Below are 22,774 nucleotides of genomic sequence, written 5' to 3' on the forward strand. Positions count from 1 at the left end.
TTTATTTGCATAGAGGTGTTTATAGTATTGTATTTCTGTGGGGTCGGTGGTGATATCCCCTTTATCATTTTTTATTGTGTCTATTTGATTCTTCTCTCTTTTCTTCTTTATTAGTCTTTCTAGCAGTCTATCAATTTTGTTGATCTTTTCAAAAAACCAGCTCCTGGATTCATTGATTTTTTTGGAGGGTTTTTTGGGTCTCTATCTCCTTTAGTTCTGCTCTGATCTTAGTTATTTCTTGCCTTCTGCTAGCTTTTGAATGTGTTTGCTCTTGCTTCTCTAGTTCTTTTAATTGTGATGTTAGGGTGTCAATTTTACATCTTTCCTGCTTTCTCTTGTGGGCATTTAGTGCTATAAATTTCCCTCTATACACTGCTTGAAATGTGTCCCAGAGATTCTTGTATGTTGTATCCTTGTTCTCATTGGTTTCAAAGAACATCTTTGTTTCTGCCTTCATTTCATTATGTACCCAGTAGTCATTCAGGAGCAGGTTGTTCAGTTTCCATGTAGTTGAGCGGTTTTGATTGAGTGTCTTAGTCCTGAGTTCTGGTTTGATTGCACTGTGGTCTGAGAGACAGTTTGTTAAAATTTCTGTTGTTTTACATTTGCTGAAGAGTGCTTTACTTCCAACTCTGTGGTCAATTTTGGAATAAGTGTGATGTGGTGCTGAGAAGAATGTATATTCTGTTGATTTGGGGTGGAGAGTTCTGTAAATGTCTATTAGGTCTGCTTGCTGCAGAGTTGAGTTCAATTCCTGGACATCCTTGTTAACTTTCTATCTCGTTGATCTGTCTAATGTTGACAGTGGGGTGTTAAAGTCTCCCATTATTATTGTATGGGAGTCTAAGTCTCTTTGTAAGTCTCTAAGGACATGCTTTATGAAGCTGGGTGCTCCTGTATTGGGTGCATATATATTTAGGATAGTTAGCTCTTCCTGATGAATTGATCCCTTTACCATTGTGTAATGGCCTTCTTTGTCTCTTTTGATGTTTGATGGTTTAAAGTCTGTTTCATCAGAGACTAGGATTGCAACCCCGGCTGTTTTTTGTTTTCCATTTGCTTGGTAGATCTTCCTCTATCCCTTTATTTTGAGCCTATGTGTGTCTCTGCATGTGAGATGGGTCTCTTGAATACAGCAAACTGATGGGTCTTGACTCTTTATCCAGTTTGCCAGTCTGTGTCTTTTAATTGGACCATTAATCCATTTACATTTAAGGTTAATATTGTTATGTGTGAATTTGATCCTGTCATTATGATATTAGCTGGTTATTTTGCTCACTAGTTGATGCAGTTTCTTCCTAGCATAGATGGACTTTACATTTTGATATGTTTCTGCAATGGCTGGTACCTGTTGATACCAAAGCCTGGCAGAGATACAACAAACAAAGAGAATATTAGACCAATATCCCTGATGAACATCGATGCAAAACTCCTCAGTAAAATACTGGAAAACCAAATCCAGCAGCACACCAAAAAGCTTATCCACCATGATCAAGTGGGCTTCATCCCAGAGATGCAAGGTTGGTTCAACATACACAAATCAATAAACGTAATCCAGCATATAAACAGAACCAAAGACAAAAACCACGTGATTATCTCAATAGATGCAGAGAAGACCTTTGACAAAATTCAACAGCCCTTCATGCTAAAAACTCTCAATAAATTTGATATTGGTGGTATGTATCTCAAAATAATAAGAGCTATTTAAGAGAAACCCACAGCCAATATCATACTGAATGGGCAAAAACTGGAAGCATTCCCTTTGAAAACTGGCACAAGATGCCCTCTCTCACCTCTCCTATTCAACATAGTGTTGGAAGTTCTGGCTAGGGCAATCAGGCAAGAGAAAGAAATAAAGAGTATTCAGTTAGGAAAAGAAGAAGTCAAATTGTCCCTGTTTGCAGATGGCATGATTGTATATTTAGAAAACCCCATTGTCTCAGCCCAAAATCTCCTTAAGCTGATAAGTAAATTCAGGAAAGTCTCAGGACACAAAATCAATGTGCAAAAATCACAAACATTCTTATACACCAGTAACAGACAAACAGAGAGCCAAATCATGAATGAACTCCCATTCACAATAGCTTCAAAGAGAATAAAATACTCAGGAATCCAACTTACAAGGGACAAAAAGGACCTCTTCAAGGAGAACTACAAACCACTGCTCAGTGAAATAAAAGAGGACACAAACAAATGGAAGAACATACCATGCTCATGGATAGGAAGAATCATTGTGAAAATGGCCATACTGCCCAAGGTAATTCATAGATTCAATGCCATCCCCATCAAGCTACCAATGAGTTTCTTCACAGAATTGGAAAAAACTGCTTTAAAGTTCATATGGAACCAAGAATGACCCCGCATTGCCAAGAAAATCCTAAGCCAAAAGAACAAAGCTGGAAGCATCACGCTACCTGACTTCAAGCTATACTACAAGGCTACAGTAACTGAAACAGCATGGTACTAGTACCAAAACAGAGATATAGACCAATGAAACAGAACAGAGCCCTCAAAAATAATACCACACATCCACAACCATCTGATCTTTGACAAACCTGACAAAAACAAGAAATGGGGAAAGCATTCCCTATTTAATAAATGGTGCTGGGAAAATTGGCTAGCCATAAGTAGAAAGCTGAAACTGGATCCTGTCCTTATTCCTTATACAAAAATTAATTCAAGATGGATTAGAGACTTAAATGTTAGACCTAAAACCATAAAAACCCTAGAAGAAAACCTAGGTAATACCATTCAGGACATAGGCATGGACAAGGACTTCATGTCTAAAACACCAAAAGCAACGGCAACAAAAGCCAAAATTGACAAATGGGATCTCATTAAACTAAAGAGCCTCTGCACAGCAAAGGAAACTACCATCAGAGTGAACAAGCCATCTATAGAATGGGAGAACATTTTCGCAATCTACTCATCTGACAAAGGAATCATATCCAGAACCTACAGAGAACTCAATCAAATTTACAAGAAAAAAACAAACAATCCCATCAAAAAGTGGGCAAAGGATATGAACAGCCACTTCTCAAAAGAAAACATTCATACAGCCAACAGACACATGAAAAAATGTGCATCATCACTCGCCATCAGAGAAATGCAAGTCGAAACCACAATGAGATACCATCTCACACCAGTTAGAATGGTGATCATTAAAAAATCAGGAAACAACAGGTGCTGGAGAGGATGTGGAGAAGTAGGAACGCTTTTACACTGTTGGTGGGAATGTAAACTATTTCAACCATTGTGGAAAACAGTATGGCGATTCCTCAAGGATCTAGAATTATAAATAACATTTGACCCAGCCATCCCATCACTGGGTATATACCCAAAGGATTATGTCATGCTGCTATAAAGACACATGCACACGTATGTTTATTGCAGCACTATTCACAATAGCAAAGACTTGGAACCAACCCAAATGTCCATCAGTGACAGACTGGATTAAGAAAATGTGGCACATACACACCATGGAATACTATGCAGCCACAAAAAAGGATGACTTCGTGTCCTTTGTAGGGACATGGATGTAGCTGGAAACCATCATTCTCAGCAAACTATCGCAAGAACAGTAAACCAAATACCACATGTTCTCACTCATAGGTGGGAATTGAACAACGAGATCACTTGGACACAGGAAGGGGAATATCACACACTGGGTTGTATTGTGGGAGGGGTGGGAGGGATAGCATTAGGAGATATGCCTAATGTAAATGATGAGTTAATGGGTGCAGCACAGTAACATGGCACATGTATACATATGTAACAAACCTGCACATTGTGCACATGTACCCTAGAACTTAAAGTATAATAATAATAAAAAAGAATGACAGAATAGGAAACACACAAAGATAAGGGAAGAAGGCCACGTGAAGACAGGCAGAGACTGGGGCTATGCTTCCCTATCTAAAGAATACCAGGAATCCCTGGAAACCAAAAGGAACAATAAAGTATTCCTGCCTAGAGCCTTCAGAGGGAGCGTAGTCCTACCAACAGTGATTTTGGAGTTCAGACCTAAAAAGTGTGAGAATAGAAATGTCCTCTGTCTCCAATTAGTAAGTGGTGGTTTGTTGGGGCAGCCCAAGGAACTCCCTACCTGCTGTAACAGAGATAGAAGCAAAATATGTGGGGAAACAGTGTAGAACCAAGCTCTCTGTGGGGCAATGTGGTTTTACAAGGGACATGATATCAGACCCAGAACTTTAAAAAAGAGTTAGTATTTTCCAGGTGAAGTTAGTTTAGGGCCAATCTACCATTTCATTCCTGTTGGCAGAGCTTAATTTGGTCATGCTGGTGATGTTTGGGAATGATAAGCTCACTATGCAGTTGACCTTTGAACAAAACAGATTTGAACTACAAGGGCCCACTTACACAGATTGTCTTCTTCTTCTGCCACTTCTGAAACAGCAAGACCATCCCCTCCCCTTCCTCCTCCTCCTCAGCCTACTCAACCTTCATCACAAGGATGAAGACCTTTATGATGATCCACTTCCAGTTAATAAATAGTAAATATAGTTTCTCTACTTTATGATTTTCTTAATAGCATTCTGCTATTCTCTAGCTTACTTTACTGTAAGAATATAGGATATAATACATATATAAAATATGTGTCAATTGACTGTTCATGTAATCAATAAGGTTTCCAGTCAACAATAGACTATTAGTAGTTAAGTGTTTGGGGAGTCAAAAGTTATATGCAGATTTTTGACTGCACAGGGTGTGGGGTTCAGCAACCCTGACCTTGTTGTTGTTCAAGGATCAACTGTGGTTATCTTAAACTACGTAGAGTTCATTTTAAGGATAGACATGTAGATAAGTAAACAAGGATTTCAGCCATATGCACAGATTTCAAGGGAAGCCAGGCAAAGCAAAGCATCCAAGCTAAGAAGGAGCAGAAACAGTAGCAAAACTAGTCTCTGAGCTTGGACAAGTCAGTCGTTTGAATCCTAAACAGCTCTAGAAATATCTGCAGCAAAGCTTCTCAATTTTTATTCTCTTTACTATTAATTCAAATCTATCTCTATATCTGTCCACTTACTTTTCTGTTAACAATTTGATGATTCCCCTCCAGATTTCCTAACACAAACTCCAGGGAAATAATCATATTGACTCACCTAGTAATCTACCAAGCCCTGTCAGAGGCTACCGTCCCTCCTATTCCACTTTTCAAAGCCTGTCAAAGATGACAAAGATGACAAACAAGTGGTAAGACTCTAGAAAAGGCTACAGTTGTGAAGGGCCTTAAATGTCTATCTGAACAATTTTAATTTTATTCTTTGTTTTGAGGTAATTAAAATATTCTTTCATATGGGGAAATGCCATGATTAACTTTGCTTTTTAGGAAGACACCTATACAACTAAAAACTAAAATGCAATGAGACTCATGGTAAAGGTGTCAGCGAGAAGCTTTTCTAGTGTTCAAACCAAATGAGGGCTGAGATAGAACTGGAATCCAATGTTTTTCTGCCATCTACTCCTTAGTAGTTTCATGTAGAAAGCTGTCTAAAATATGAAGCACACAGATCTCTTGAGATTTTCTGCTTTGATCTTTGCTTTTTTATTTAGCTTCATTTAGCACCAGTGAATCACTGGAAAAGGGGATTTGATGACTTCAGGTTCGTAGATGGCGATGTACCATGCTTCCACACCGGAGGGAGGCAAAATCTCAAAACCTTGGCATTTCTATCCATGATTTTAACAGCTTGAGTTATATAAATGCTTTTTGCTGTAGAAAAAAAAAAAAAAAAGCCAGGCATCAACCAAAACACCTTCCACAAAATGACTAGGTAATAAAGATTAAGTATAGAGTAAATCCATTTCACTTTAGGTAAAAGACAACCCCAGATATTTATTATTGCTGTCTTTTTTAATGTTTTCCTTTTCTTTCTCTTTCAATTAAGATACAACTTTGAATACTAAGCATTCCAATCGTGTCATTATCCAGACACTTTGGAGAGGGGAGGAGGGAGGATTGGCAAGATTTATACATATACAGTGCACGCAGGTACAATAGGCACAGAGTAGAAAACAAAGGCTCGTGTCAACCAGTCATTTTCCATCTTACATTTCAAACTGTCATTTTAAACAAGCAAATACAAACATTCCTGAGCAATGAGAAGAAGCAAAGCAGGCTGTTATTATTATTTTTTTTTTGAAGGGGTTTCTTTTATTTGGTTCCACTTTTTATCTTTCAGTGAGTTTCCTAATAATGCCTTTGACAAGTAACATGTTTTTTCCATTTGCAATAAAACTCACTAAAGAACAGGCGGCTCTCCCTTCCTTTATCAGCTTCCTTTGTTGCTGCTGCCCCAGGAGGTTTTTTTTTTTTTTTTTTTTCTCCAAATAAGGCCTCAACCAAGAGGGAGATGTTTTATAATGAGTAATTACACCAAGATCATTTCATTAACCCTTTATTGTCCTCAAATCTGATTTAATCTGCTGAAAAAAAAAGAACATAATTGAAAATATAGGAAATCCATAACAATAAATGACAGAGCTGGAAGAGATATGCTTGCATGGTGTGTGATGGAAAAATGCACTTTCAGGGACACTGCCTGACCTTTTCAAGAAACCAGCAGTCATAAGTGTGTCCTAGAAGCACACTGAGTTTTCAAAGATACCAAATGAAGAAGAGAACAACATATTACAGTTAAATGCACTTACACTCCGTTTACACTGAGTATTATGTGCAGTTGGGAAGAGCATGGGCTCTGTAGTCAGATAGAAAGTGTGGATCTAAATTTCCCACCAGGCAAGATACCTAACCCATGATATATCTTCCTGAGATAATGGAGATTATGTTGGTTCCTAACTCATGGAAGATTGCAAAGAAGAAATGCAACACTGTGTATAAAGCTCTAAGCATGAGGTCTGCTATATAGTAGTTCCCGGAAAAATGTTAGGTGTTCAAGATAAGATAGACAACAGCATCTTTATACTCTACATTAAGTGACTGCCCTTGCACTAAAAGAATTTGTCATCTAATATAGAGCATAAAGAGTCCAGAGATATTACTGTTTTCTCTGATGAATTTGGTAGGTTGGTTTTAATTCTAGGTCTATTTGGAAGTGTTCATGTCCTCAATCACTCTTCAATTTGTTGTAATATCACACAATTATTCTTGGCCTCTGTTGTCTATCTAAAGCAGGAATATTTTATTACTATTGTCTGTACCATAAATAAAAGAGATGACATAGAGCCCATCTAATCTTAGAATTAAATAACCAAGGAAAGATTTAGCAGTGTAGTATATTGAAAATACCTGTTCATAGTAGTAGTCAAATAAACTTGGATCCAGCATCTCATTTGTTTAGCAATCTTAATGTTGGTGCTTTCTCTTTGGGTTAGTTTCTTCATTTATGAAGTGGGGGTAGTAATATCTACATAATAGTGTTAATGAGAGGATGAAGTAAAGAATTTTTTAGAATTTTATTTTGAAATAATATTAGACTTACTAGAGAGTTGTAAAAGTAACACAAATTTTCTTCATCCAGCTTCTCCTGATGTTAACACCTTCTATAGCCATCCTACAATTACCAAAACCTGGAAGCTGGCATTGATATCATTCAAATTTAGAGATTGTTAACTAATGTATGTGTATTATACAAATTTCATCAATTTTCTCATTAATGTCCTTTTTTCTGGTCCAAGATCCAATTCCAAATTTGGTAGTGCATTTAGTTTTCAAGTCTGTTTAGTGGTTTCCAGTCTGTGGTAGTTTCTCAGTCTTTCTTTGTCATTCATGACCTTAACACTTTTGTCTTGTATAGTACTAACAATTTATCTTTTAGACTCTCCTTCCATTTGGACTTGGCTGATTTATTTTTATAATTAGGTTAAGATTACACATTTCTGTGAAGAATGCAGCCCAATGTGTATCATTGTGATGATTGTGTGATGAGTCCTCCTCAGTACAACAAAGCAGTGAGAACATGATGTTATGGCTTGTTATTAGTGATATTAATTTTGATCACTTGATGAAGATAGGCCTGCCAGATTTTATCACTGTAAGGCAACCATTTATTCCTTGTAATGAATGTCTTATGGTGAGATATTTTGTGACCATACAAGTGTCCCTTTTCTCATACTTCTGTTTACTAATTTTATTATCTACCCATGATTCCTACCTGCAATCCATATGTGTTGATTACCTAATGGTCACTTGTTATTCATTATTCCTGCAAATTAATTGGAATTTTACTGTAAAGAAGAGCTATCTCTTCTTCCCTATCTATTTATTTAATTGTTTACTTCCATCAATATGGACTCATATATATCTATTTTATTGTATGGGTTATAATCTCTTTCCATCAGTGTATATTCTTTGCTTGACTCTTCCTAGATTTGACCATTGAGAGGTATGTCAAATTAGACTCTGAGTTGTTTGAAAATGGTCCCATCATTTTCTGAGTAGTTGTTGACTTTCTGGAACCACAAAAATTCCATGCTTAACTTGTACTTTTCCTGCTCAACTTTGGAATCAACTATTTCTCCAAGGAGTCCTAGTTTCTTTATTGGGAAATTGCATTTAGAAATCAATATCTAGATGCTAGGTGAGCTGATGCCTACTAAGATATTATTGCTTCTAGGTGCTTGCAATAAATACTCTTAGGAAATATGTGTATAATACAAACACATACATATGCACATGCACATATACACATGGCTATATATATACACACACACACACATATACACACACATATGGTTATATGATTTCTCCAGCAATGAGTAAATTTCATTCATTCATTTTTTGATATGTTCTACAAGTCAAAGCTATAACAAAAGTTGTACTCAGCAAAGTATGACTCCTGCCAATCCTTTTATCCCATTTTCATTTACTCATCCTTTTTACCTTAATGTCATCTTCCCCACCTAGGTAAGTTATGTCATTAGTCTCTGGTTTATCTTTCCTGAATTTATTTTTGCATATATTATCAGGTATATGTATATTTTCTTGTATTCCTCTGTCTTAAGTAGAAGTAGCATACCGTAGATATTTATATGTGTTTTGATATTTTTTACTTAACAATACATCCAAGAAATTCATCCATCTTACTTAATAAGATATCTTCTTATTTTTTTTTTATTGCTGCATACTTCTCTATTGTGTGGCTATACTTTAGTTTATTCAAACACTCTTCTATGTATGGCACTTGGGTAGTTTCTAATATTTTGCATTTACAAAGAATGCTGCAGTGAATAACCTTGTGCCTATGTACTTTTGTATTGGTATAAGTATCATAACATTTTTAAAGTGTTGGTACATAGCAAAAGTAGTCACTAATCCTTCCAAATTTGTAGAGCGCCTGGGTTTATATCCAGAAGTGTTTGAGGTATCAGTGTTAGGAGGAGGTTATTATTGACTGTACATGTCTGGTATACAAAGAGGAAGAAAAAGCCTCTGACTGATAACGCTTGAAAATCAGGAGATGGTTGAAAGCACCAAGTGTATTGGGAAGAAAGAGCTGGACAAAACTTGACCTGACATAAGGGATCTGCACAGTCAGCTAATCAAGAAGTTTTGGAAGAGGAAAATCAGGGTCAGAAGAGAGGGCCTGAGGCCACCAGGAACAGGATTGTTTTCAGTGCATGGAGAACAACAGGATTGTTTTCAGTGTTAAAGATGTAACGAGGGAAGCAAATGACTCTCCTTGCAGAGAGCCTGGCAAGTGTGGCTACTTTTTAAAAAAATATAAATTTCTTCAAACTGTTATTAATGAAAATGTAGTAAACAGAGGCTATAGGAAGTAAATGACAGTTTTTTCTCAGTCTTACATTTCTTATAAATGCATGTAGGGTTTCCTGACCCACATCCCTCCATTTGAGAATTATTTCCTAAGACCATTTTCTAACTTTCATAACTTCAAATCAAAACATATTAAAAAGAACAATTTCTGATTGTGTGACTGTTCCTTTTAATTTTATCCTGGTTTGCCTGAAGTCAAAAAGTTATTAAGACTCTATTAATGTAGCAAAAGAAAACAGAAAATCATTGAAATTATCTTTATGGTATTGTCTTTGTTCATTTTGTGTTTCTGTAAAGGAATACCACAGACTTTGTTCTTTCATAATCAGCATTAATCTCTGCATGAGGGTAGATCCCTCAGGACCTAAATGCCCATCAGGCCACACCTCCCAACACTGTTGCACTGGGGATGAAGTTTCCAGCACCTGAACTCTGGAGGACACATTTAAATCATAACAGGTATCTAAACATTCCTTCCACAAGGTGAAAGAGGTGTTGTGGTATCAAGAAATACATCCATCCTCCTTTTCCAAATTCCAAAATCACTGAGAGAAGGAGACACCAGAGAGATAGAGAACAAAATAGTAGCTTCATTACTACAAAACAGTGCAAATCTGGAGAAAGTGATGTAATATCTGTGATACACTGATCTTGTTCATGCTTCATTCCCATGACAGGAAAAACAGGAAAATCAAAGTTCACTTGTGAGGAACTGTCTATCAGAAAATGGAAGTTTCTTGTTGACAAGATCAGCCCCAAAGTGGAGAGCAGGAAGAGCAGAACCAAGAACACTCAAGCACTTCTTCCAAATTCATCAATTAAGAAAGTTACATCTCTTCCCATTGGGTAGGGGTGGTTATATATAGGAGGAGAGGCTAGAGTTCCTCTGTACACATAAGTTGACAGAAGGGAAATTTTTTTTTTTTTTTTTTTTTTTTTTTTTGAGATTGAGTCTTGCTCTGTCACCCAGGCTGGATGGAGTACAGGGGCACAATCACAACTCACTGCAGCTGCGAACTCCTGGCCTCAAGTGATGCTCCCACCTCAGCCTCCCAAAACACTGGGATTACAGGCATGAGCCACCGTACCCAGCCAGGATATAGTTGACTTTTTTTTATTTTTTAAATTTTTTTGAGATAGAGTTTCGCTCCTGTTGCCTAGGCTAGAGTGCAGTGATGTGATCTCGGCTCACTGCAACCTCTACATCCCGGGTTCCAGCGATTCTCCTGCCGAAGCCTCCTGAGTAGCTGGGATTACAGGCATGTGCCACCATGCTCGACTAATTTTGTATTTTTAGTAGAGATTGGGTTTCACCATGTTGGTCAGTCTGGTCTTGAACTCCCAACTTCAGGTGATCTGCCAACCTCAGTCTCCTAAAGTGCTGGGATTACAGGTGTGAGCCACCACCCACCCTCACCATTGAGAACTCCCAACCTACACACTTCCAAAGATGAGATTGGGGAGCTACTTTAATACTTTGGATGCACTCATTTCCAAAGGCATACTTTCACCTTCTGATGTGGCCCTCTGTTAGGACCCTCAGGTTTATTGTATACATTTGGTGGATCAGGACATGCTAAGTCCTGACCTCAGAGGCATGCTTGGTGGCAAAATTCTTAGCAAGGGTGCTATTTAATGAAAATTAAGCACTCCAGAATCCTCCTGCTTCCGTCTCTCTCTTTTTTTTTTTTTTAATCTGACGCTGCTTTTACATCTTGAATTAATTATTCTTCCAAAGCTCCTTGATTTGTTTGTATCATGCAGGGAGAGACAGGTAGGAGAGTTAATTAAATATCTTCTTGTCAGACAGCTGATGAAATCTTCAGTGACACTAGTCTTGGAGTGTGTTATGTATATATGTGTTTGTGTGTGGTTGTTCTTAACTTATTTTTCTGTGAAGAGATTGAAAGTCAGTAATGGTCTCCTTATTTATTTTAATGGCTGGGTGGACTTTGCTTTGAAAAAGATCAGACTACAGCAGCACAGAAGCCAAGTGGCAGTAGGGGTCTAACTGGGTGATTTATCGGACAGTGCTCATAAGCAACTAGGGCCGTGTCATAGTCAAAACCTCTTTCCTGGGCTTTGCACTACGTGGTACCTCAAGATCTATTTCACTGTATCCTTTGTGTTAATAGGGATGGACACAGCCCATTGCCTATAAGGATATAGGAGGTTGTTGGAGAGAACTGTGTTGCTGTAAGAAGAATAAGACTATTACGAGAGCAAATATCTGGGTGAGGAACAGGGAGTGAGTGATTGGGGTGCTCGCGGGCTTAAATATCATCTGGGAGAAGAGAGTACCATTTTTGGTAACAAAGAATAATTTCCAGGACTTTTGCATCTACAGTCACAGCTATTTTTTTTTATTTTAGACAGTTAGTTTGTTTATATATTCAAAAATAGTGTGTATCTTGTCGTTGAGGAGACAATAATTGGGAAGAAGAAACATTGGATTTAAGATTCTTTGAGATTATCTCTTCTATTATTTAAGCAAAAATCTCCTGTCCAAGGGAAGTAAAGCATGGTTTATTATAGGTAGCCAAGTATTTGATTATATGCTATACATAAGCTATGTGAATATGCTCCTTTTACAGAAGAATATAATTTATTTTTGCTTTTTTTTTTTTTTTGAAAGAGAGTCTCACTCTGTCACCCAGGCTGGAGTACAGTGGCCGGATCTTGGTTCACTGCAACCTCTGCCTCTCGGGTTCAAGCAATTCTCTTTCCTCAGCCTCCCAGATAGATGGGATTACAGGTGCCCACTACCACGCCCAGCTAATTTTTCTTTCCTGTTTTTTTTTTTTTTTAAATATATATTTTAGTAGAGACAGGGTTTCACCATGTTGCCCAAATTATTTTGAACTCCTGAACTCAGGCAATCTGCCTACCTCGGCCTCCCAAAGTGCTGGGATTACAGGTGTGAACCACCGTGCCCTGCCAACGGGTTGTTTTGTTGTTGTTATTGTGTTTGTTGTTGTTGTTGTTATTTCGAGACAGAGTCTTACTCTGTCCCCCAGGCTGGAGTACAGTGGCACGTTCTCCGCTCACTGTAACCTCTGCCTCCTGGGTTCAAGTGATTCTCCCGCCTCAGCCTCCTGAGTAGCTGGGATTACAGGTGCACACCATCACGCCTGGCTAATTTTTGTATTTTTAGTAGAGTCAGGGTTTCACCATGTTGGCCAGGCTGATCTTGAACTCCTGACCTCAGGTGATTCACCTGCCTTGGCCTACCAAAGTGCTGGAATTACAGGCATGAGTCACCGTGCCAGGCAATATAATTATTTAAAATAAGTTATTTATTTACTGTTTTCAAATCTAAGAAAAACTGCCTTGAATTTCTTAGTTTGAATGATGGGAAATATTTTTGCCACATAATGAAAGAAATAATAAAATTCTTTGGAGGGCCTTGGCTGCGTCACCTGGTCTCTGTTCCATCATTCTTGGATGGCAGCTTGGGGTTCATTTTCTATATGTCTTGAAAAATATTTGCCTATGCTTTAGCCTGAGTGGAATAGTCACCTAAAATCACCCTCAATCCCAGATCCTTTGTCAATTAAAGAATCACCTCAATCACAATGCTTTCCTTATTAATTGTAACTAGAAGTCGTCTTCCCTTGACCTCTTCCAATCTGTGGCTCACCTTCACTTATAGTACTTCTTGCACTTGTCTTTCATACTTATTTAGGTGTATTCCCTATTTTCTTTACTACATATCTTTCTTAAGAGTAGGGACTATATCTTAAGTGCACTGTCACATAAATGTGAACATTAAACATAGTCTTGTTTTCCTGATGCATTTCTAATTGAAGGTAGGGGTAGAGAAAATAAAAAAAAAAAAGAAGCAAATAAAATAATAAGGTAAACATATTAACACTATAATCATTTTTAAAAGAAATAAAACAGTCATGTGGTAGAGAGTGACCAGGCAGTGGAGGTGGGGTGCATTGTTATGCATGAGGAGGTAGATAGTAGAGGAGTTGAATAATCAGAAAAAGCCTCTGGGATGTTCAAGCTGAGGCCTGAAGGAAAAGAAAGAACTGAAGATGCAAATATCTCTTACTAGAGTGCTTTATGGACAAGCAACAGAGAGCAAGTCTCTTTCTTAGATAGTTAGGACCTTAGAAGGCACAGTAAAGAAAAAGTGGCTAGTATGTGGGTATGTGTTCTCGGTCAACATTAAGGGATGGATAGAAGTTGGGGAAACCATCATAAAGCTCTAGTGGGCTGTGCAAAGGAGCATCTTAAGCAGGTGGGTAATATAGACTAAGTTTCATTGCTAAAGACCCTTCTGAATGTTGTGTAGAACAGGATTATAAGCGTGCCAGAATGGCAAGAGGAAGACCAGTTACAAGGAGGATGCATTAGTCCAGGTGAGAGTGAATGCCTCTTGAATGAGGGTGGATTATATCATTTCACCCTGGGGTTGTTGAGGACAAAATATGTAGGCAATTAAATGAAACAAAGAGGAAGTCTTCCTGGAATGAGCATATGTCTTTATTTTGGCAACCTCTATTTGTAAATCAGGAAAATGTGGGGCAACATGAATTCCAATCCTTACCTAACCCAAACTCTAACCCTAACACAAGCTAACGGGATTATCAGGGGAAATTATACAGAGAAATGGCTTTATTCTCTTTTGGAAATTTTGATATAAGTTTGGTAAAGTTGTACTTTTTAAAGATGAACAAAGACTCTGGACTTCCTTCAGAGCAATAAATCTAAACTCTGTGTCTCAACTAGTATTCTTGCAAATGAGAGGTTCACCTCCTTCATTTGGATGAAGCAGAACTGAACCGAAGTGGCATTCTAAGTGGGCACAGTGTTAAGTAAATTAGGTCAAAATGTATAAGAATCAAGAAAATTTCTGTTTTATTATCCTATAATGTCCTTAATTATATCAGTTGTAGACTCTTAAAACGCCCATCTCATCTCAGTACTTCTGTAAAATCGATTTTTCTCTGATACCTGGAAATTTTGTGCCACCTAGAAAAATTATTTTCCTGTTTACCTACGAATTTTTCCTTCAAAAATGGAGTGATATCCTCAGGAAAGCACAGACTGGGTCTTATGATATCATTATACACTCAGTGCCAACAAAGTCATTCATATAGTTAGACTTCAGTAAGTATTTGGGGTGTTACTAATGACAAAATTGTTCACCATCCCTAAAATGACTATTCTGTGCCTTGACATGGGGACAAATTTCTTGATGAATACGTGCTTACTAGGTAATCTCTAGTCACACCCCAGGTCGGTAGTTCTTTTTATAGGATTGTAGAAAATTCTTCCTGCTCCTGATTCCAGATCCTTGTTGTTGATCTTGTTTACACTAAGCTTTCTTGACAACCTCTGCTCTGTCCAAGGGCAGTGACAGGTTGATATGCTAATAGCTGGTTTCTTCTTGTGTCTGCATTGCTCTTCATTGCGAAGAAGAAAGATGCCATGTCAGTAAAATACATTTTTATATCTTTTGCATTAGCCAGTGAGAATAAGATGAGCCAAGTCACTTAACTGCCTCAAAGCTGTGCTGTTCAGTGACCCTGACTGCTCCTTTAGCCTGGGCTGAATGTGAACAGTGACCCCAAGGTGAAAACTTTCATTGGCTCCTCCTAAATTCCTAACACTTCAATTCCCCTAGGATCTTGAATGTTTTGCTTTGCAAATAGAAATGTCGAAAGACCCATCTATAAATTTATATTTAGTGACCCAGTGAAAAATTCTGGCTAAGGATTTATTTACTTAGGGAATCGTTCTAAGCTGTGAATCAGCTGGAGGAGTGTGGATACCTGTGTGAAAGATGGCACTGGTTTCCTAAAAGGCCCTGCCCTCTGTCTTCTGTCTCACCTTGCTAGACATGCTGGGTAGTACCAAGAGCTGCAAGATAAGCAGCGTGGTTTACTCTGCCTTGGGACAGCATGATGAGAATCAGCTCAGAGACGGAGATTTTAAAAGATGTTTTATTAATGTGTCCCTTGACGGTTCATTTGCTAAGGGTTTACAAATGCTTTATCAATTTTTAATGGTCTTTATACCTGGATTTTAAAAAATCCTTAAAGTTGGGAAGGATATGGGCATTGAATAATTCACACTCACTGCTACTTCTACTAAACAAATGCCTTTTAACAGATAAAGTCAGGATAATCTGGAATAAGTTTGTTTATCTCTGGGTTTGTTTCCTTTTCATTCCTCGGTGAATGAAGATTGCACCTGGAAGAACAGGATACATCATCTAGTTATTAAAATTGGAACCTAGGAACCAGGACATTCATGGTTTCAAGCTAATGTTTCTCCTGACCTTGGATAACAGTTGGAAAGTCATTTAATAGGTCTCTCTTCTTGACATTTTCAGATTTCTCAGGCTCTATTCTGCTACTTATATCTAAATGAATTATTGAAGATGAATTTAGCCAGCCACCCATTAGTTTGCACTTTTCTTACTCTCCATAGATGATTTTTGGCCTGGCTTTTTTCTTGTAAAGATGCAAACTATGACTATCTCTGCATCCTGTACTCTCAGTAGATGCGTTTTCTGATTCCTCGATACTTCACACTTAGATTTTGTTGCTTTTAACCAAATGCAGTTTGAAATCAAAGGTCATTTTGCATTCCCTGAATGTGCACGCGTGTATAAATGTGTGGACGTTTCAAGGTCAAGAAACACAGTGAATTTTCAGACAGGCCAACTTCAAAATAGAAAGGAGTTAGAGTAGCAGAGCATTTAGAACGGGCAGCACTCAGTGAATCAAGGTGGAGCCTGTTGGTCAGAGTCCTTTTCTCTGAATTTTATGACATGGTTCTGAGACAATTAACCTGGCTATAGAGATTGGTCTACACAAGTACAGCTAGAAGGTCCTATACAATGAGTTTGTTCCAGGAGATTCAATTCTGATGAGAAAACATACCAATCTCAGATAGAAGGCAAGAATTTACAAAATAAAGCATGATGGTAAATTTTATGTGATAACTACTGGAACCACCGTGTACTCAGATTAAATATGTCTGTGTGTGTCTGTAAGGGTGTTTCTGGATGAGATTAATATTTGAATTAGTGATCTCCATAAGTAGATTGCCTTCCCAAAGGGGAATGGCCATTATTTAACTCATTGAGGCCCCAAATAGAACAAAAGGCAAAGGAAGAAGGAATTACCCTCATTTGTTTCTTGCCTGCCTGTTTTAGATTAGACATTGATCTTCTTCTGCCCTTGAGTTAAGCTTTATACCATCAACACCCTTAGTTTCTAGATCTTTAGACTCAAACTAGAATTACACCCCTGGCTTTTCTGGATCTCTAGCTTCCAGATGACATCACTGGAACTTCAGCCTCCATAATCAGACAAACGTTTTCCTAAAAGAGTTTTTCTAAAAGAAAACTCTCTCTCTCTCTCTCTCTCTCTCTCTCTCTCTCTCTCTCCCCATATATATATACACAATATATACACATATATCCTATTGATTCTATTTCTCAGAACTCTGACTATATAGGAGTTGTTGCATTTTAGTTATTGGATGTTGTGATATAATAGGACTTCAACCAGTAGTTTAGAATACAAAGAATGAGGACTCAACACAGTGGGGTAGGGAAATAGAAGGGATTGGTATAGTGTCTGGTGGATACTATGGACTTAGATGGAATTTCTTCCAATGACCTGAAAGAATCTCAAGAAGACAGTTTCAGATATGTATACTTCAGTACCACACCCAGGCAAGGCAGAAGCAGACCTATGGGTTAACTCAGATCCAGCAAAACAGACATGTTACATTGGACCTGAAATTCTTACACTCAGTACCCACTTCTTTCTGTCTCAGCACAAAAATTGCGCTCTTCTCTGATTCACCAGATCAAATTCCTCCTCATCTGGTGCTTGGCCTAAAACCGAAGTTGATCTATTTGTATTGATCCTTGGATTGCCAGTTGTATCTCTCAGAGATTTCATCTCTGCCTTCATTTCTCTGATACTATGCTAACTTTCTGATAACTCCTTCTCTTCAGAACTTCTTGAGAAATGTTTCCCAACATGCTGTGTGACTCAGAGAACTGTACAGTCAACATTGACTACTCTTTATTGTAAACTCCAACCTTACATTGCAGGACTAACCAATAATAAAACAAATGCTAAGATTCATAAGACATTGATTTTGAGCCTGCTGATGCCAGTTCTGTTCCTGTAGGGTTTATTCTGAGAGACCAAGTCTTCGTTAGCCTAGGTGTCAACAGGAAACTGATCAAACACTCAAATTAGGACATGTCAATAAGGATTCATTCCCAAAATATTACCTCCATAGATGGGGTAGGGAATCACAAGAAAGAGTTTGGTCATCCAGAGTTTATTTCTCATAAGCTCAAAAGTATGAGGTCAAAAAGGAGTGCATAAAACCAAAGAGGAAAAGAGTGCTATAGTATGTTGCTCATTTTGAGAAGAATAGTACTTCTGTGGAAGAACACAGTCACCCTGGGGTAGTCACAGGAAGGGAGTTAGAGGGCATAGAGAAAGAAGTACCCTGACCTCAATTCTCTTTTTTCTTTGATCTCTAACTAGGATCCATATTGGATGAACGTAACTGAAAGCTAGAGGATGTGGAAACCCAGTCATATAGTCCCCATGGGCTAGCATCCAACCTCACCACTCTCATCACACCAACAGATGTGATTTCAGTCTGTGTTCCTGTCTGTGTTCCTGCCCAAATCTCATGTTGACTTGTAATCTTCAATGTCGGAGGAAGGGCCTGGTGGGAGGTGACTGGATCATGAGGGTGGATTTCCCCCTTGCTGTTCTCATGATAGTGAATGAGTTCTCATGAGATCTGATTGTTTAAAAGTGTGTAGCACCTCCCCCTTTTCTCTCTTTCTTCTGCACTGACTGTGTAAGATGTGACTGCTTCCCCTTCGTCTTCCACCATAATTGTAAGTTTCCTGAGACCTCCCCAGTCATGCTTCCTATACCTCCTGTGGAACTGTGAGCCAATTAAATATCTCTTCTTCATAAAATACTCAGTCTCAGGTATTTCTTTGTAGCAGTGTGAGAATAAACTGTTACCAAAAATTGACCAGAAGTGGAGTGTTGCTATAAAGGTACCTGAAAATTTGGAAGCAACTTCAGAACTGTATAACAGGCAGAGGTTGGAGGGGTGTGGAGGGCTCAGAAGAAGACAAAAATGAGGGAAACTTTGGAACGTCCTAGAAACTTGTTGTGTCCAAAATGCTCATAGTACTATGGACAATGAAGTCCAGTCTGAGGAGGTCTGAGATGGAAATGAAGAACTTGTTGGGAACACTTTTGCTTTATGTTACCAAAAACCTGGTGGCATTGTGCCACTGCTTAAGGGATCAGTGGAACTCTGAACTTGAGAAAGATGATTTAGGGTATCCAGTGGAAGAAATTTCTAAGCAGCAAAGCATTCAAGATGTGGTCTGGCTGCTTCTAAAACCTATGCTCATATGGGTGAACAAATAAATGACCTAAAACTGGAAGTTATATTTAGAAGGGAAGCAGAGTGTAAAAGTTTGGAAAATGTGCAGGCTGCTCATGTGGGAGAAAAGAAAAACCCCTTTTCAGGGGAGGAATTGAGGCAGGCTGCAGGAATTTGCACAACTGAATGAAAGTAAAGGAGCAATAATACCAAAGACAATGGGAAAAAGGCTATAAAGGCATTTCAGAGACTTTCAAAGCAGTCCCTCCCGTCACAGAACCGTAGGCCTAGAAGGGAAGAATGACTTTGTAGGCCAGGTCCAGGGCCCCATACAGTACCCTGTACAGTTTCAGGACACTTCTCCCTGCATCCCAGCTGCTCCAGCTCCATTCATGGCTCAAAGGGGCCCAGGTTTTCAGGTTGCTGCTCCAGAGGGTGCAAGCCCTAAGCCATGGTGGAATTAAGCCTGCAGGTAGGCAGAGTGCAAGAGTTGAGGCTTGGGAGCTTCTGCCTAGATATCAGAAGATGTATGGAAAACCCTGGATGTCCAGGCAGAAATCTGCTGCAGAGACAGAGCCCTCACGGAGAACATCTATTAGTTCAGTGCAGAGGGAAAATGTGGGGTTGCTGTCCCCACACAGAGTCCCCACTGGGTCACTGTCAAGTGGAGCTATGAGAAGTGGGCCACCATCCTCTATACCCCAGAATGGTAGATACACAGACAGCTTGCTGTATGCACCTGAAAAAGCCATAAGCACTCAATGCCAGCCAGCCCTTGAGAGCTGCCTTTGGGACTGAGCCCTGCAAAGCCACAGAGGCGAAGCTGGCTGAAGCCTTGGGAACCCAGCCCTTGCATCAGTATTGCCTGGATGTGAGACATTGAGTCAAGGGAGATTATTTTGGAACGTTAAGATTTAATTACTGCCCTACTGGGTTTCAGACTTGCACAGGGTCTGCATCCCATTTCTTTTAGCCAATTTCTCCCTTTTGGAATGGGAGTATTTACCCAATTCCTGTACTCCCGTTGTATCTTGGAAGTAACTAACTTGTTTTTTATTTTGGTTCATAGGTGGAAGGGACTTGCTTTGTCTCAGATGATACTTTGGACTGTGGACTTTTGAGTTAATGCTGGAAAGAGTTAAGAATTTGGGGCTGGGCACGGTGGATCACACCTGTAATGCCAAGGTGGGTGGATCATCTGAGGTTGGGAGTTCGAGACCAGCCTTACCAACATGGAGAAACCCCATCTCTACTATAAAAAAAAAAAAAAAAAAAAAATTAGCTGAGTGTCATGGTGCATGCCTATAATACCAGCTACTCGGGAGGCTGAGGCAGGAGAATCACTTGAACCTGGAAGGCAGAGGTTGCAGTGAGCTGAGATAGCACCATTGCACAACAGCCTGGGCAATAAGAGTGAAACTCCATCTCAAAAAAAAAAAAAAAAATAGAACATGGGAGACTGTTGAGAAGGGATGATTGTATTTTGTAATGTGAGAAGGACATAAGATGTGGGATGTGCCAGGGGCAGAATGATATGGTTTGGATTTGTGTCCCCACCCAAATCTCATGTCGAATTTTAATTCCCAGTGTTTAAGGAGGGGTCTTGTGGGAGGTGATGAGATCATGGGGTGAACTACCTTCTTGCTGTCCTCATGATTGTGAGTGAGTTCTCATGAGATCTTGTTGTTTAAAAGTGTGTAGCACCTCCTTATTTGCTCTCTTCCTTGTGCTCTGGTCATGTAAGAAATATCTGCTTCCCCTCTGCCTTCCATCATGATTGTAAATTTCCTGAGGCCTCCTGACCATGCTTCCTGCACATTCTGTGGAACTGTGAGCCAATTAAACCTCTCCTTTTTATAGATTACTCAGTCTCAGGTATTTCTTTACAGCATTGTGAGAACACACTAATACACTAACCCAACAAGATTGTTGAAGTGTTGATCTGGAGGGCAAAAGAAAGGGAGTCGACAAGCGTCCAAATCTATAGTTAGGACTCACAACTTAATCCTCCATGGATAACTTAATCCTCCATGGATAGAGCTAGAAAACATAGAGGCAGAGAAGAAAGCAGAAGCTGATATTAGCCACCCCTTACTCTGCACCAAATCATAACATGTGCAGTCAACAGAGTTGCTAAAAACTAAAATCAGTGTCTTTGATGCTCTGAATCAGGGGTCACCAAACTATAGCCTATGGGCAAAATCCAGCCCAGGTTTATTTTTCTAAATAAACCTTACTGGAACACAGTCGCATCTACTTGTTTACCTTTTGGCTTGTGGCTGTTTTCATAATGCACTATTAGATGACTACAGAGACTGTATAACCAACAAAGCTGAACATACATGATCTCTTGACTGTTACGGAAAAGTTTGCTAACCCATGCTCTTCACTGATGCACAAAAGTAAATAATGTGAAGTTTCTCAAATTGTATCCAGGGGTAGTGGTGCTATGAAAGCGGTGGATGGTACTTCTGTGACTCATAGACAATATTTCCTTTATTTTCAAGCAAATACATTACAATGCCAGTCTATACATGTTTGATTCCACACTGGTCCTTCACTTTGCCTTTCTGGGGATTGTTTAAGTAGCGAGTAGGTTGGAAGATGCTATGGTTAAAATAGTATGGTATCCTGGCAGAAACCTACAACAATAACAACAAAAATAATAATAGCAATAATAAGCACACACCATGTTTCCTGTGTGCTAGGCTTTATTCTAAATGTGTTAACACTTTGGGAGGCCAAGATGGGCAGGTTACTTGAGCCCAGGAGTTTGAGACCAGCCTGGGCAACATGGTAAAACCCCATCTCTACAAAAAAAAAAAAAAAAAATTCCAGATGTGGTGGCATACTCCTATGGTTCCAGCTACTCAGGAGGCTGAGGTGGGAGAATCACTTCAACCTGGGAGGTTAAGAATTCAGTGAGCCGAGATGGCACCACTGCACAGAGTGAGACCTTGTCTAAAAAAAAAAAATAAAATAAGTAAATGATTTAATATAGAGAGTAATTTCTCAAATCTTAAAATAACTTTATGAGTAGGTACTTTCATTGTCATCACTACTATTTTACAAATGATGGAATAGAGGCACAGACGGGTTATGCCATGGGCCCAAGATCATGAAGTGGGTGAGTGACAGCTGAAGTTCAAAGCCAGATAGTCTGGCTCCAGAGTCTCTGTTCCTAACCCCTATACAATGCTATTTTAATTTTTGAAGTCTACGGAATGGCTATGAAACAGTATGTTCTGATGACAAACATGCTTCAACAAATGCAAGTAGAATAGAGCAAATGAGAATTGCTATTTAAAAAGATCTTCATAATGAAATCAGAACCCAAACTATACCAATTACCCAAATTACTGATTTTAAAGATATATCTAGAGCTCACAGTTTCAAATTATAAAAATAAACTACTGATTTTTGGCGACATGGCAAGTCCTGCCTAATAAAGGCTTCTAAGAAGGAAAATTGGGGCTTTAACTTAGAGAAGATGCATAATTATTTTTTGTCATATTCCCTGTATTAATAAAAACATACAGTGGGGTAGAAATGTGTATATATGAATAAACGACTAAACTAGTGATTAACTATGTGAAGAGGGATATAGAA

The 22,774-nt window shown here is 38.8% G+C and overlaps 1 long non-coding RNA gene across 1 annotated transcript in view; it reads left to right on the forward strand.

The window, feature by feature from the left end:
* The window catches only part of LOC106999724 (uncharacterized), a 104,481-nt gene that overhangs the window by 50,390 nt on the left and 31,317 nt on the right, over nucleotides 1-22,774 (forward strand). Inside the window, exon 3 of the long non-coding RNA XR_001446619.3 lies at nucleotides 5,081-5,214. This is a non-coding gene — a long non-coding RNA (uncharacterized LOC106999724). The remainder of the gene's footprint in view (nucleotides 1-5,080; nucleotides 5,215-22,774) is intronic.

Source organism: Macaca mulatta, chromosome 8 (assembly GCF_049350105.2).
Source record: "Macaca mulatta isolate MMU2019108-1 chromosome 8, T2T-MMU8v2.0, whole genome shotgun sequence".
Taxonomy (NCBI): Eukaryota; Metazoa; Chordata; class Mammalia; order Primates; family Cercopithecidae; genus Macaca; species Macaca mulatta.